This window comes from Lepisosteus oculatus, unplaced genomic scaffold (genome assembly GCF_040954835.1).
Source record: "Lepisosteus oculatus isolate fLepOcu1 unplaced genomic scaffold, fLepOcu1.hap2 HAP2_SCAFFOLD_450, whole genome shotgun sequence".
Classification (NCBI taxonomy): Eukaryota; Metazoa; Chordata; class Actinopteri; order Semionotiformes; family Lepisosteidae; genus Lepisosteus; species Lepisosteus oculatus.
The window spans coordinates 22,531-38,265 of NW_027167989.1; the positions used below are offsets into that span (position 1 = coordinate 22,531).

Below are 15,735 nucleotides of genomic sequence, written 5' to 3' on the forward strand. Positions count from 1 at the left end.
ATATGGGAACGAGCACACGCCACGAATCGTCTCGAATCACTCCCTACAGCTGTAAGGTGCCTTGAAGCGTGCACCCCCAACTTTCTTCTTTGCCCATCTGTGAAAGGTAAACTCTTGAGCAAACTCTGAACCAGCTCTAAGGAAACTAACCCAATTTAGACGTTACTTTGACTCATCTTTTTACGCTCAGTGCTGGATTGCTCAAACTCCAGCTAGGGTTAGGGTTAGCATTCCCACGCTACTTAGACACTTTGTTTACGCTCAGTGCTGGATTATGGGAACTTCAGGACGAGTGGGTATTTTCTCCTATCTGTCAATTCTGTTTTGTTTTGGAGACTCTTGGCTGCCTATGTTGTACAGTGCAGCGTGAAGGAAACATTTTCCAAAACTGTGTCAGCTCAAAAGTTGTAAGAAAACCTCTCCAGCTACTTTAACTCTCTTCATTTTTGTCATTTAATGTGACACTCGATGTATAACTGTATAACATCAGTTATTCTGTGCGATTGATTCTCATTTTATTCTAAACTCGCCCGCCCAGGGACGCCATTAAATGTAGAGGTTTGATGGGTTTACTGAGACAATTATTAATTGTAGCAATAAACACGAGGTTGTTCGTTGGGGCTTTTAGAAAATCAATTGTCAGATCAACTAACAACGCACACACATATGCAAATGGTGAGACTCCAGTTCGACACCCAGTTCGACACCACTTTACAGTATCTGACAAAAGGATGGCAGACTGTGCCAGACCGGCAGATAACTTCCGCTTATTTTTACCATATTAAACATTGGAAATCCAACCACCTGCATTTGTGACACTTGATTTTGGCTCCACCTACAGTAAGACACTCTTAAATCTTCAAACACTTTTCTCTTCTCCCGCAACACTCTTGTCTGTCGGCACTATGTGGCAGCGTTGCATGACAACCCCTCTCACCACGGAAAGGAACCTAACAGCTTTGGTAAGAGAGGAGAAAAGGACCTGGCCCGTACGGGGCTCAAACCCGTGACCTTGGTGTTATTAGCATCACGCTCTAACCAACTGAGCTAACTGGCCTCACGACAGTGCTCCTCTCTGTGCTGCAAAAAATCGAACTCAGGGAATTTCTTTTTTCCTCCTTTGAATAGAAAGCCGTGTAATTCAGTGTACGGGCTTTCTCGTGCAGTTTCATGGTTCTTGTAACCCAAATCCTACACTGGCCTGAAGTGCCCCCCCATTTCACAGCATTTTTCAGCTGATTTAAAATGTACCTAAAGGAGAAGCATTATTGAAGACCATCAATTACCAAGAGCTTTTGTCAAAGGTTTTGGTGGTCATTTTGAATGACCACAGAGCGCTGTGACCTCGGTTTTACATCTCAACCAAAAGACAGCGCCCTTTTACAACACAGCATCTCCGTCACTATACTGGGGCATTGGGACCGGCACAGACCTCAGGGTGAGCGCCCCCCCGCCGGCACCATTAACACCGCTTGCAGCTGGAAGCTTTGTTTTTCCCTGTAGCTCACCCTCATCCGGGTACTGACCTGGCTCACACCTGCTTAGCTTCAGTGGGTTTTCAGTTGCGAGTTGCAAGGGAATGCAAGTGATGGAGCCGCTCCCTGCAAAAGCCACTGCATTGGCCGGGAATCGAACCCAAGCCTCCCACATGGCAGGCGAGAATTCTACCACTGAACCACCAATGCTCAGTGCCTGGACCTTCAAAAAAGACGCTTTTTTGGTGCTCTGTGGAAAACGCGTCGACATCTGCTTCCAGCTGCAAAATGCCATTCGCGGACGCTGAAGAACTTATTTCCAAGGCAGTGGGTACAAGCGATTGGGCGTTTTAAAACCACCAGGAACAGCAAAGAGGCGCGCTTCTTTGCTTGCGCCGAAACACACCGACTGGAGGCAGACAACGTAGTCGGCAGGATTCGAACCTGCGCGGGGAGACCCCAATGGATTTCTAGTCCATCGCCTTAACTACTCGGCCACGACTACAGCAAGCCCCACCGCCGCTGCGTTCTTGCTACAATCTTACCTGGATCGCGAGGCGCCGGCGAAAGCCTATTTCAAAGTCGTTCTCCGTTTCAAAAAAACATTTCCAAAATACAAGCCTTGCAGACAGACACGCCTCAGAGGACTTAAGGGTGGCTTCATGTCGGAATGATAAAGTCTCCCCGTCCGGACATGAAAATACCACTTTGTTACACAAAAAAAGAATCAACAACAGAGAAATGCCCACAAGCATTTGAAAAGCCGCACCACGTCGCACTTGAAATAGCTCTTACATTAGTGGTAGACGCAGGAATCGCCTTTTTATTTACGCTCTTACCAACGCGATGGAAAGCAAAACAAAGCAAAGCAGAGCAAAACAAAACGAACAAACGAAAACCCTGCATATAACGCCGTTACGTGCCCAAGCGGTATTGTACGTCATCCTAGTACTGCACCCCGGTGCATACGGTATATGGGAACCAGCACACGCCACGAATCGTCTCGAATCACACCCTACAGCTGTAAGGCGCCTTGAAGCTTGCACCCCCAACATTCTTCTTTGCGCATCTGTGAAAGGTAAACTCTTGAGCAAACTCTGAACCAGCTCTAAGGAAACTAATCCGATTAGACGTTACTTTGACTCATCTTTTTACGCTCAGTGCTGGATTGCTCAAACTCCAGCTAGGGTTAGGGTTAGCATTCCCACGCTACTTAGACACTTTGTTTACGCTCAGTGCTGGATTTTGGGAACTTCAGGACGAATGGGAATTTTCTCCTATCTGTCAATTCTGTTTTGTTTTGGGGACTCTTGGCTGCCTATGTTGTACAGTGCAGCGTGAAGGAAACATTTTCCAAAACTGTGTCAGCTCAAAAGTTGTAAGAAAACCTCTCCAGCTGCTTTAACTCTCTTCATTTTTGTCATTTAATGTGACACTCGATATATAACTGGAGCCTCACATATGCAAATGGTGAGGCTCCAGTTCGACACCCAGTTCGACACCACTTTACAGTATATGACAAAAGCATGGCAGACTGTGCCGGACCGGCAGATAACTTCCGCTTATTTTTACCATATTAAACATTGGAAATCCTCCCACTTGCATTTGTGACACTTGATTTTGGCTCCACCTAAGACACTCTTAAATCTTCAAACACTTTTCTCTTCTCCCGCAACACACTTGTCTGTCGGCACTATGTGGCAGCGTTGCATGACAACCCCTCTCACCACGGAAAGGAACCTAACAGCTTTGGTAAGAGAGTAGAATTACCTGAAGAACTGCTTTCCATGGAAGCAGGACCAAGCGATGTAGCATTTTTATAGTACCAGGAAAGGAGAAACTGCACTTCGCCTTTGCCGCACAGGCACAAGGCAACGTGCGGCAGACGCCATAGTCGGCAGGATTCGAACCTGAGCGGGGAGTCCCCAATGGATTTCAAGTCTATCGCCTTAACTACTCGGCCACAACTACAGCGAGCTCGCCGCCGCCGCATTCCTCCTATAATCTAACACGGAGTGCGAGGTGGCTGCAGAAACTTTTTTTAAGTCGCTCTCCGTTAAAAAAAAAAAACCTTTCACAAGATACATGCCGGCAGACAGACACGCCTCAGAGGGTTTAATGCTGGCTTCACGTTCAAATGATAAAGTCTCCCCGTCCTGATGTCAAAATGCAACTTTGGCAGACAGAAAAAACATCAACAAACCAAAAATGTGGACAAGGATTTTACAAGCTGCACCACACTGCACTTTCAAAAGCATTTACATTCGTGTTAGACGGAGGAATTGTCTTTGTTTTGCGCGTTTACGAACGCCATGGAAAACGAAACAAAACAAAAGCCCTCAGCTCCTGCACGTGATTATAATGCCGTTACGTGTTGAAGCAGGAATTTACATCATCCTACCACTGCAACACGGGGAATAGAGGGAAATGAAAACACGCTACGAATCGTCTCAATCACTCCCTAGAGTCGTAAGGCACATTGAAGGGTGCACCCCCATCATTAATCGTTGGGCCTCTGTGAAAGGAAAGCTGTTGAGCAGTCTTTGAAACAGCTCGGATGAAACACTTGATTGCTTCCATGTGCATCTGGAGCCCACTTCTTATTTTCACTTCACGCCGCCCCAAACCATTTCTAAAACAGGAGATTCGCGTTTGGGAATGCGCCCTGCCCTACAAATAAAACAGGTCTACGGGTCTGAAACCTGCTCCACGGAAAACAGTTCTGTTGCGCTTTTGATCAAAGGGAGATTCTCTGTTCTTACTTTTTGATGACATAACACCCAAAGGGGCCTCTTTGGAGCTGGATTCCAACCAGCATCCTAAAGTTTCTTGGCGGTATCCTTTACAGTCCTCTGTTCGGTCGACAAGGAACAGAAGGGGGCAGCTTTCCTCACACATACAGTGCAATGTACTGTAGTGTTCCCCTTCATTGAATTCGCAGTTCTGCATCAGACCTCTAACTCGTTTCCTTAGCTTGGATTTAAGCCACGAAGCAGGCTTCTACTGTATAAACGTCTAGAGGAATCACAAACTATTTGAGAGGCCATCATCCCAGGGGGAACTGACAAAGTCTATCCCTTTGATCTATCCCTAAACACCTAGCGCAGTCTCTCGAGAGACTGTCAAAAATCGCTTTCTCCGTTTGTGCTGCAAGTAAGTGAAAACGCAGTCTCAAACCAGAGCCACTTGGCAGCAGCGGCACGTAAATACTGTTACTGCCACTGCTCGATACCGACGTTAGCCTGCTATACCATGTTCAGCCACCGCTAGAAAATGCACGGCTCTAGTACTGGAGCAAACAAAAGGAGGGCCAACGTCGAACGGGCACACGTGTCAGACATAGAGAGCGACGAGAATGGGATTCGAACCCATGCGTGCAGAGCACAACGGATTAGCAGTCCATCGCCTTAACCACTCGGCCACCTCGTCGACGAAACTGGGCTGTCCAGACATGGGTTGGCGCGCTAAAGATGATCTTTTTCTTTTTTTTCCCTCGTACTCGAGGGTCCTTTTCCTGTTCCACATGCGATTTCAACATTTTCCTTGGGAGATGTCAAGCCAGCAAGCCACTGCTGTGGTTCAGTGGCCAGTGTGGAGTTCAGTGGCCCTGTTGTACACAGAAAGCACATTGAGCTCCTTGGACATGAAAAGTTCCAGATAAAAGCCATTTGTCATCCTTTCTCTTGGTGTCGATGTTGCTATTGTATGTAAAGGTGGCAACTTGCTCAGCGAGCAGGCGGAGCACACACCGAATGCAGATGTGTCTGAGTGGTGTGTCCAAGTGGCTGCAAAAGGACAACACTCCCAGGGCGCCGTGGCTTAGTTGGTTAAAGTGCTTGTCTCCTTAAACAGGAGATGCTGGGTCCGAATCCCAGTGGTGCCTTCTTCGTTCTGTCTTCTCGAACTGAACTGGTCCTTACAGACAACCGCCTACCGCTAGACTTAATTAAATGCAAGTATTCATTTCCTGTCTTTAACGCGACTTGTTTTTCTTAAAATGGATGCAACTTGCAAAACATGAAATACAAACCTCGCTAATCAGCGCTCGAGGCTGGCAAAAAAAAAAGAAGTCAGCAATGTTTTTTTCTTTAACCTTAAGCCTGCTAATGGAGAAGAACCTAGTCGCCATATCACATACATCCGTTTCAACGATAAGAAGGTAACAACTATCCTCACTCCAGAGTAAATCTCACGTTTAGGGCATATTTTTTTCCACTTTACCATGAGTCGGGCTCAGCTGCACAGAGGCGAGAGCAGAGCAATGAGGTCACGGGGACAGGGGAGTCACACGCTGGCGGTTTGAACACGCGGAAGATCACTGAGAGATCCACAGTATGTGGACCCTCCGTGCGCCATCATTCCACACTCCAGACTCTGAATCCTGCCATCCGAGTTAAGATCTCGGCGGAACCTGAGGCGCAGTTCTTTCTTAAAACGTAATCTGGTGAGCATTTCTAGAATCGTACTTGTATAGATGCAGCCTTTAATGTGTTGCTAGGTTAAAATTTATGACTTCTTGAACTTCAGTAGGCAACTGCCCTCTTGATTTCGGATTTAATTTCTTTATTACAGGGGCGCTTTTATGATGACAGAGTCATGTTCAGGTACTTTGCTTGATGGAGGAAGCTCATTTCGGACTCTGTGATCTGCTCACCTGGAAAGGTCTGCTGTACTACTACAAGAGAGAAGTAGAGTGTGGAGGAAGGGACAATTTTATGATGCTTTGGAAGGTAATGTTTTTTTTTCTTTGAAATCGAAATGAATCAGAATATCAGTGCAAAAGACAAACTTTTGGTTTGGTTTAAAGAGATATGGTTTTAAAACAGACAAAATGTAGAAAACAGGTGTTTCTCACTTTTGGAAAAGAATGGACCAGGGGTAATATTTTACTAGTTGCAGTGCTAAGCTCACTGGGTTACAGTCCTGTAGTGTCACACCAGGGCCAGTGGTGCAATGGATAATGTGTCTGACTATGGATTAGGAGCTTGGAGGTTCGACTCCTGCCTGGCGCTGGTTGTTTTTAAACACATCAGCCTACTCCCTAAGTGCCTGTCGTAAGAGGCGACTAAAAGGGTTGTGTCAGGAAGGGCATCTGACGTAAAACCATCTTGCCAAAACCATGGTTGCAAAGAACACAAACCACATACCGGATCGGCCGGGGCCCGGGTTAACAACGTCCGCCATTAGTGCTGTGTCCCAACAGGGTACTAATGGAAATTATGCTACTGTGGGGAAAACTGTAGAGTGGGGGCTACAGAAAAGAAACAAGGTGAAGGGGCCTGGAAGGAATGTTAAGTCAATGAGAGTGGGGAGTTGGAATGTTGGCACCATGACAGGGAGAGGGAGAGAATTGGTTGAAACTATGGCAAGGAGAAAAGTGGAGATCTTGTGTGTGCAAGTAACCAAGTGGAAAGGAAACAGCTCAAGACACCTAGGAGAGGGATACATGATTCTATATGCTGGAAAGAGTACCAAAATGAATGGAGTGGGTGTGATAGTGTGCAAAGACCTAGCAGACAAGATAGTGAGGGTGGTTAGACACTCAGACAGGATTATCAATGTACAGGTGGCTTTTGAGAGTGGGTTATGGAATATCATCTCTGTATATGCACCACAGGTAGGAAGACCACAGGAGGAAAAGGAGAGCTTTTTGGAAGATCTCGAAGAAGTGATTAGCAGAATCCCAGGAAATGAAATGGTGGTAATTGGAGGAGACTTCAATGCACATTTAGGAGAGAAATGCCCAGATTATCCAGATGAACATGGTCAGAGAGGGCTAGGAGAGAGAAATGAAGAAGGAGGAAGGCTACTAGAGACACTCCAAGCTCTTGAATTGTTTGCAGTGAACACAGGGTTCACGAAGAATTATGAGCAAAAGGTGACATACAGGAGTGGAGGCCATGATACCCAAATAGATTACATATTAGTGAGAAGAATTGATAGAGCGAAAGTCCAAGATGCTAAAGTCCTGCCCTATGAGGCTGTTACCAGACAACACAGGCTACTGGTGATGGACATCACAATATTGAAGGAGCGAAGAATAAGGCAGAGGAAACACCCAGCACGAACAAAAGTGTGGAAACTGAGAGAAAACAAAGTAGATTTCAACAGGCTGGTGAAAGAAATGAAAAACAACACAGAGGAAACAGAGGAGCCTTCAGTTGAAGAAGAGTGGACTGAGATGAGCCACATCCTAGAAGAGGCTGCTACCAGGGTTTGTGGAAAGACAAGAGGAGGCAGACCGAGGGAAAATGAAGAGTGGTGGTGGGATATGGAAGTTCAGGAAACACTGAAGGAAAAGAAAAAAGCATACAAGGCACTGAAAGATGGCACTGGAGAATTACAAGAATATAAGAGACTAAAGAAGGTAGCAAAAAGAAGTGTAGCAAGAGCAAAGGAAAGAGCCTGGAAAGAATGGAATGAGAAACTTGAAACAAAGGAAGGAGAGGACCAAATCTACAAGATTGCTAAACATAGAGCGAGACAGAAAAAAGATATTATCCGGGTGGCGGGACTCAAGGATGGAGAAGGCAGAGTCTTGATTAAAGAAGAACAGATCAAGCAAAGATGGCTGGAGTACTTCAAAAATCTGTTAAATGTAGAAAATGAGAGGGAGAACCTAGTGGAGGCAGACGTAGTGTGTGGACCAATCCAAGAAATTTCAGTAAAGGAAGTGACAGAAGCTATCAAAGAGATGAAAGTGGGCAAAGCAACTGGACCATCAGGAATAGCAGCAGAACACTTTAAGAACCTCGATGAAGAGGGGATTCAGTGGCTGACGAGATTGCTAAACAATATTGCAAAGGAAGAGAGAATTCCAGAAGAATGGACAAAAAGCAGTATGGTTACCATCTACAAGGAGAAAGGAGACCCAATGGAGTGTTAAAACTATAGAGGAATAAAACTTCTGGAACATGGATTGAAAATCCTGGAAAAAATTCTGGACAAGAGACTCAGGAAGATAATCAGGATCCACAACTCACAATTTGGATTCTCAGTGGGGAAAAGCACAACAGATGCCATTTTTGTGATGAGACAGTTACAGGAGAAGACACTAGAGAAAGGGAAAAAGCTGTATGTGGCCTTTCTGGACTTGGAGAAGGCATATGACCGTGTGCCCAGAGAGGTGGTGTATTGGTGCTTGAGGAAGAAAGGAGTACCAGAAAGCATGGTGAAGTTAGTTCAAGCAACCTATAGAGATGCAACTACGAAGATGATAACACAACAGGGAGAGACAAAAGAGTTTGAAATCACAGTTGGAGTACACCAAGGATCAGCACTAAGTTCTTTCCTTTTCATAAACATTATTGACACACTGACAGAGGAGGTAAGAACAGAAGTGCCTTGGGAACTCATCTTTGCTGATGATGTGGCACTGATGGCAGACTCAGAAGTAGAACTACGGGAGAAAGTGTTCAAATGGCAGAGGAGTCTGGAAAAGGGTGGACTGAAAATGAATGCACAAAAATCTGAAATAATGGTAATGGAGAGAAGAGGAGATACTATGACCAATGTTGAGGAGACAAATGGAGGAAAACTGAAACAAGTTGATGACTTTAAATACCTTGGATCAAAACTGGTAAAGGGAGGAGAAACACTGGAGGCAGTAAAACAAAGAGTGAAAGCTGGATGGAACAAGTGGAGAGAGATAACTGGAATAATCTGTGACAGGAAAATTCCCAGAAAGTTAAAGTGCAAAATGTACAAGACTGTGATTAGACCTGTACTACTATATGGAGCTGAATGCTTGGCAGTTGGAAAGAGGGAAGAGAACTTGATGAGAAGAACTGAAATGAGGATGTTGAGATGGATTCTGCAGATTTCAATGAAGGATAAGATCAGAAATGAAGAAATCCGTAGACAATGTAGGGTGGTGGATGTGGTTGAGAAGATGCGAGAGGCGAGGTTACGGTGGTATGGACATATCATGAGGAGGGACTTTGAGGAAGTAACAAAGAGGGTAATGGAATTTGAGGTGGAAGGTAACAATGGAAGAGGCAGGCCTAGAAAGAGATGGATAGATTGTGTGAGAAAAGATATGGAGGTATGTGAAGTGAGTGAGGAAGATGTGCTCGACAGAGACAAATGGAGAAGAGCAACCAAAGCAGCTGACCCCAGGACAGTCTGGGACTAAGGCTGTGAAAAAGAAGAAGAAGAAGAAGAAGAAGAGCCTACTCCCTAAGTAGCCTGTGCTACTTACTGCATTGTAAGAGCGATTGTGAGCGGTTTTGTTTTCTCTCTTTGACCAGCCCAGCTGCGCCCCACCCGAAGGCAGGGAAGCACAAAAATTGTATGGAACTCATTCATGCTCCTCTCCATGGAAATCTTTAGTAAAAGGCAAAAGATTTGTACGAGATGAAGAGAAACCAGAGTGCGTGGCTGGACAGCTGCAGGAGCCCAGGCCGCCTTCAAGTCCTCTGCCCTGCCAGTCGTGGTTGTCAATGCACCTGGCCTTACAAACGAGCCAGTGGCTCTCAGCTTACCTGGCAGGGGAGATACCTTGATCAGCCTGTAGTTGGATTGTTTTCTTGTTTTGTGGAAGCAGTGTTTGTTTTGCAGTTTGAGATGGCAACCTTTGGATCCCGCAAGAATGCTGTACGTTTTGAGCTTTTGGATGACCTCTTCATGGATCGTATGCAGTTCAGCAGAAAAGTGTTACAGAAGGAACTTGGCTTTGAACCTCGGCACTTGGATTTCATCTTCGCTCTCCCAGGTCAGAAAGAATTTGAGGTTGTTTTTGCTACCTATTCTCTGTTTGAACAATGTGTGGATGTGTTTGAGGCAAAAAGAGGGAAAGTTCCTGCCCTTGAGAAGATCAACTTGCAGCCTCTGACACAGAGAGAGAGGAAAACGGTGCATGTTGTTATGTTCTCGGAAATGGCAAAGACGGAGGACATTCACACCTGGCTTAAGCAGTACTGCACCGTCCACCATGGAACTGAGGTTAGAGATGTTGACGGTATAAAAACAGGAGCAAGGAAATTCGAGGTTTGCTTGCTACCGGACAATGTAAATGGAGGCTTAAGGCACCTGCCCTCTACAATCCAGCTGGGCGCCTGCAATGGCTATGTTTTTTATGTGGGACAACCGATTTCGATTTTTAAGGACTTTATTTTCTTTTCACAAAAAAATACAGGAAATCACAAATCAGAAAGCTTTACATTAATATACATACTTAAAACAGTATATATGATCACATCTCATTACATTTTGACACGGTAACAGTTACATAGCAACAATTTTCTTTTTTTCTGGTGCAAATCACATTCTTTATTTAAACATGATAATGTTTTTCACAGTTTCTTGAGATGTTGACCTATGCTCTCTATTTCCCACAGATTTTCTGCTTCCTCCCTCCCTTCTCTCCACAGATCTCTGAGGTAATAGTTCTCTCGGGTGATGAACAGGGCCAGGCTACCTGCTGCCTTGACTGGGACCTCGATGCCTTTGAACAGCCCCATGTTCCTCACTCTCCACAGGGCGTCTTTCCCACTGTTCACCACGGCCCAGATCCTGTCAAACACGTCAGGAGGAAGCTTGACAGGAGAGATGCCGTATCTAACGAAAGCAGCGGTCAGGGTAAATTGGGGCGAGAGAGCCTGCAACCAATCTTCAAACTGGGCCCAGAAGGCCTTAGCAAAAAAGCAGGACCACAGGAGATGGGTCACAGTCTCCTCCTCGCCGCAGCCCACCCTAACGCAGCGAGGGCTGGGGGTGAGGCCCCTACGGTACAAGAAAGTTCGTACCGGTAAGCACTGGTGGACGACACTCCAGGCTAAATCTCTGTGAATGTTGCACAGAAATTTAGAGGATGTGTGTTTCCACACCTTCCTTGTTTGGGCTGATGTTAAAATGCCCACAGGGGTCTGCCTATTGTTCTGGGGTGCTACGAAATCTTCCAGTTTTTGGACGCTGACATCTCGGAGGGGAATATGGCCAATTGGGTGAGATCTTAGAAAACTTTTAACTGTCCCATAAATTGCAGGGCATGTGTCAGAGAGTGGGACGTCCAGCTTGGGTCTGACACCCCACACTCTGAACACCTCCCTACCTACCCAGAGCCTGGAAAAATAAGTCCAGGTACGCGCTGCAGGTGCTGTTGCAAAGCCTCTCAGCACAGAGGCCAGGAAAATGCACAGCAGCTTCGTAGCAATATCTGGGACAGACTTCCCCCCTGAGGGTAGCGGCCTGTACATTATTTCCCTTCTGAGTCTTTCCTGCTTCCCACCCCATAGAAATTGAAACATCAATCTCCTCAGCACCGCCGCAACACGGTGTGGGATTGGGAAGGTAGAAGCCAGAAAATTCAAGACAGGCAAGAGCTCGGCTTTGATGACCAGCACCTTCCCTGTCATGGTGAGGTCTCGGTCCTTCCATTGCATCAGTTTTTTGTTTAAGATTGGCAATTTGTTCTGCCAATTTACTGTTCCCATCTCTTCTCCAAAATACACCCCCAGGACCTTAATTCTCTTCTCTTGCAGCCTGAGATCATGTCCTTCTTTTGGCTCCCTCCAGTTCTGATAAAAAATCTCACTCTTAGATGTGTTAATTTTTGCGGAGGAAGCCAAAGAGAACCGATCACAGCACTGCAGAGCTCTGCTAATTGAGGCATTGTCAGAGAGGAGCAGGGTGACGTCATCCATGTATAGAGATGTCTTTACCTCTCCTCCCCCACTTCCAGGCACTGGTATCCCATTAATGGCCTGATCCTGGCGCAAGGCACAGGCTAAGGGCTCCATAGCCAAAACGAATAACAAGGGGGATAATGGGCAGCCCTGCCTCACCCCTGAACAGACTTCAAAGGTGCGTGATCTATTGCCATTAACCATGACTCTGCTGTTGCTACCTGTGTACAGCAGGTTAATCCACTTTCTCATGATGGGGCCAAACTTCATGTGCTCAAGTACCGATGTTAAGTACTGCCGGTTTAGGCGGTCAAAGGCCTTTTCTAGGTCTACACCTAAAATGCACAGAGGGAGGGAGCGATCCTCAGAGTACAGACAGACATCCCTCAACAAGGCCAGGTTGTCGCTCATCAGGCGTCCTGCTATCCCACAAGTCTGTTCTTTCCCTACCAGTGAGGCCACTACATTTTGTAGGCGCAGGAAAAGGGCTTTGGACAGGATCTTAGTGTCCACGCCTAACAGGCTGAGGGGTCTCCAGTTCTTTATGTCATTTTTTGCTCCTTTCTTAAACAAGAGAGAGATAGTGCCTTCTCTTAAGGAGTCAGGCAGCAATTCTGTCTTGTAGCTTTCCTCGAATAGGAGCAGTAGCGGATCCTGAAGCAGATCCCAAAAGGTGCAATAAAATTCTTTAGGGAGCCCGTCAGCACCCGGAGTTTTCCCCTTCTGTAAGCTCTCCATAGCCTGTCTCAGCTCTTCTACTGTCAAATCCCTCTCAAGTACTTCCCTATCTTCTTCACTCAAAATGTTTTCTAGCTTTGAGGTAAAAAAATGAATATCTTCATCCTTTACCTCTGTAGAGCTGTACAGTCTTGAGTAGAAGGCCTCGGTGCAGGAGAGGATAGCACTCGGCTCTGTTCTCTCTCGTCCCTCCTCATCAACTACACTTTCCATGACAGTCTTGGAGCCTACCACTTTCCTGAAAAAGAAGCGAGTACACTTCTCATTTTCTTCCAAGAACTGCACTCTGCTTCTTAACAGCACTCCTCGACTACTTTCTTCGGCTATGCTCCGGATGTCCTTTTTTAAAAGGGCGATATCCTCGAGCACATCGAAGCCACTGTGCAGCATCGTGTAGAGACGCTGCAGCTGCCTCTGTTTCCTGGCTAGCACTCCTCTCCGTCTGGCAGCAGCCTTCCTTCCCTCAGCCATGAAAAAGGCCTTTGTCCTCACCTTCACCTCCTCCCACCACTCTCCTACTGACCCGTACAGACACTGCAAGGACAGCCACTGTGATAGTTTCTCCTTGTAGCGGGATACTACCCCCTCGTTCTCTAGCAGCTTTGTGTTGAGTTTCCAGAGGCCTGGGCCAAAGACAGTCCCGCCCTGGAGTTCCACTCTACACCCTAAAGCCTGATGATCTGAGAAGAAGACAGGCTGAAGAGTGACCCCAACAACTTTCACTCTCTCTGAGACAAAGCAATAGTCAATTCTGGAGCTGCTATTCCTCCCTGACCATGTATATCCTGCTGTTGTGGGATATATACATCTATATGTGTCTGAGAGTTTAAAGTCTTGAACTAAGTTTTGCAGGGCCAGTGAGCTGGAATCCAATTTTATCGGCGAGCTAGACTGCCTGTCTGTGTGCTCTAAGATACAATTAAAATCCCCTCCCACTATCACGTCTGTGCTGCATAACAATAGGGGGGAGAGTGCCTTGAGTAGCTCCACCCTTCCTCCTACGTCAGTAGGGCAATACACATTGATTAGCCGCAGGTTAACGGTCCCCCATTCCACATCCACACACAGCAACCTGCCATCTATGACCCTCTGAATACTTTTCAATTTGAATGCCCATCCTTTGAAAAGAATGGCCACGCCAGAGGCTCTGTTGTTATTGTCCCCTGACCAAACAGAAAGCCCTTTATCCCACCTATCTTCAAAACTTTTATACCTCTCTTGATAGGCTAAAGCACACTCCTGCAACATCAACACGTCTCCCTCTCTCTGCTGGAGGTAATCAAAGACAGACTGGCATTTAACTCTGTCATTGATACCTCTTGTGTTAAGAGAAATTATGTTAAGAGCCATATTACATAAGAAAGTGGAACCAGTCTTTACAAAACACATTTCTCTTCGGTCTCACCTGTTACCTTTTTCTTTTTCTTTTTCTTCTTACCAATTTCCTGCCAGCCATCCTCTGAATGAGCCTTCATCAGGGTGGCAGCAGTAAAAGCGTTCACAGAGTCCATTTCAAGGAAGGGGGTAGAGGGAGGGGTGGAGAGGTTCCAGCTGTCCCCATCGCCATGCTCTCCTTCCTCCTCGCTCGGGGAGAAAACAGAGTCATTTTTCCTTTTCCTCAAGTCCAGCTCCTGGGAGCACTGAGGGGAAAGGGGTGCAGCCGATGCACCAGTCTCCTCTTCCCCCTCACCCACCAGCTGCTGCAGATCCTCTGTGATGGACTGGATGGAGGAGAGGAGGGCATCTGTAGCACTTGCAGAGTCTGAGAAAAGCAGCTCCGCTGAATCCTGGGTATCCTCGCTGGACCCGCTCCACCGGGGGGCCCCACACTGGCCCTCGTTCTGAGGAGCAGGAGTGGGGGAGGGGTCCTCGCTGTTCTCGGGGGTTTTCAAACCCTCGTGCTTGTCTGGTGCAGTCTGCGGTTGTGGGGGCATAGTGGATTTCTCTTCCACCGGCCCCGGAGCCACAGCAGGACTGATCCTGGCTGGAGGCTGAGAGTCTTTGTCCAACAAGGGTTCTTTGTTTGACTTGTTGTTTGCTTTGGATTTTCGGGCCGGTTTGGCTGAAACAAGCACTGCCTCATCCTTTCTCATTTTGAGTTTATTGGCGTAGGCGTGAGGGCAGTTCTTAAAAACGTGTCCTTCCGAGCCACATAAATTGCACTTTGGCAGCATTGAACAGTCAGAGGCTAAATGTCCCTGTTTGCCACAGGTCTTGCAGCATTTCACAGTGCAGGACGATGCCAGGTGTCCCACAGCACCACAGCGCCGACACACCTTTGGTTGTCCCACATAAAACACATAGCCATTGCAGGCGCCCAGCCGGATTGTAGAGGGCAGGTGCCTTAAGCCTCCATTTACGCTGTCCGGTAGCAAGCGAACCTCGAATTTCCTTGCTCCTGTTTTTATACCATCAACATCTCTAACCTCAGTTCCATGGTGGACGGTGCAGTACTGGTTAAGCCAGGTGTGAATGTCCTCCGTCTTTGCCAGTTCCGAGAACATAACAACATGCACCGTTTTCCTCTCTCTCTGTGTCAGAGGCTGCAAGTTGATCTTCTCAAGTGCAGGAACTTTGCCTCTTTTTGCCTCAAACACATCCACGCATTGTTCAAACAGAGGATAGGTAGCAAATACAACCTCAAATGCTTTCTGACCTGGGAGAGCGAAGATGAAATCCAAGTGCCGAGGTTCAAAGCCAAGTTCCTTCTGTAACACTTGTGGGACAACCAAAGGTGTGTCGGCGCTGTGGTGCTGTGGGACACAGTGGGTGGGTGCTGTGCAGGAGCCCAGGCCGCCTTCAAGGCCTCTGCCCTGCCGGTCGTGGTTGGCAATACACCTGGCCTTACAAACGAGCCAGTGGGGCCCGTTCAGCTCCGGGCTCATCGCCTGCGGCTC

At 46.9% G+C, this 15,735-nt stretch overlaps 3 non-coding genes across 3 annotated transcripts; all 3 read right to left on the reverse strand.

The window, feature by feature from the left end:
• Positions 1 to 1,898: 1,898 nt before the first annotated feature.
• trnas-aga (transfer RNA serine (anticodon AGA)) lies at positions 1,899 to 1,980 on the reverse strand. The gene has a single exon. It is a non-coding gene; the product is annotated as a tRNA-Ser (tRNA).
• Positions 1,981 to 4,822: 2,842 nt separating this feature from the next.
• On the reverse strand, positions 4,823 to 4,904 carry trnas-gcu (transfer RNA serine (anticodon GCU)). The gene has a single exon. It is a non-coding gene; the product is annotated as a tRNA-Ser (tRNA).
• Positions 4,905 to 9,733: 4,829 nt separating this feature from the next.
• Positions 9,734 to 9,850, reverse strand: LOC138229952 (U5 spliceosomal RNA). Its single transcript, XR_011186033.1, has one exon. It is a non-coding gene; the product is annotated as a U5 spliceosomal RNA (small nuclear RNA).
• Positions 9,851 to 15,735: the final 5,885 nt, after the last annotated feature.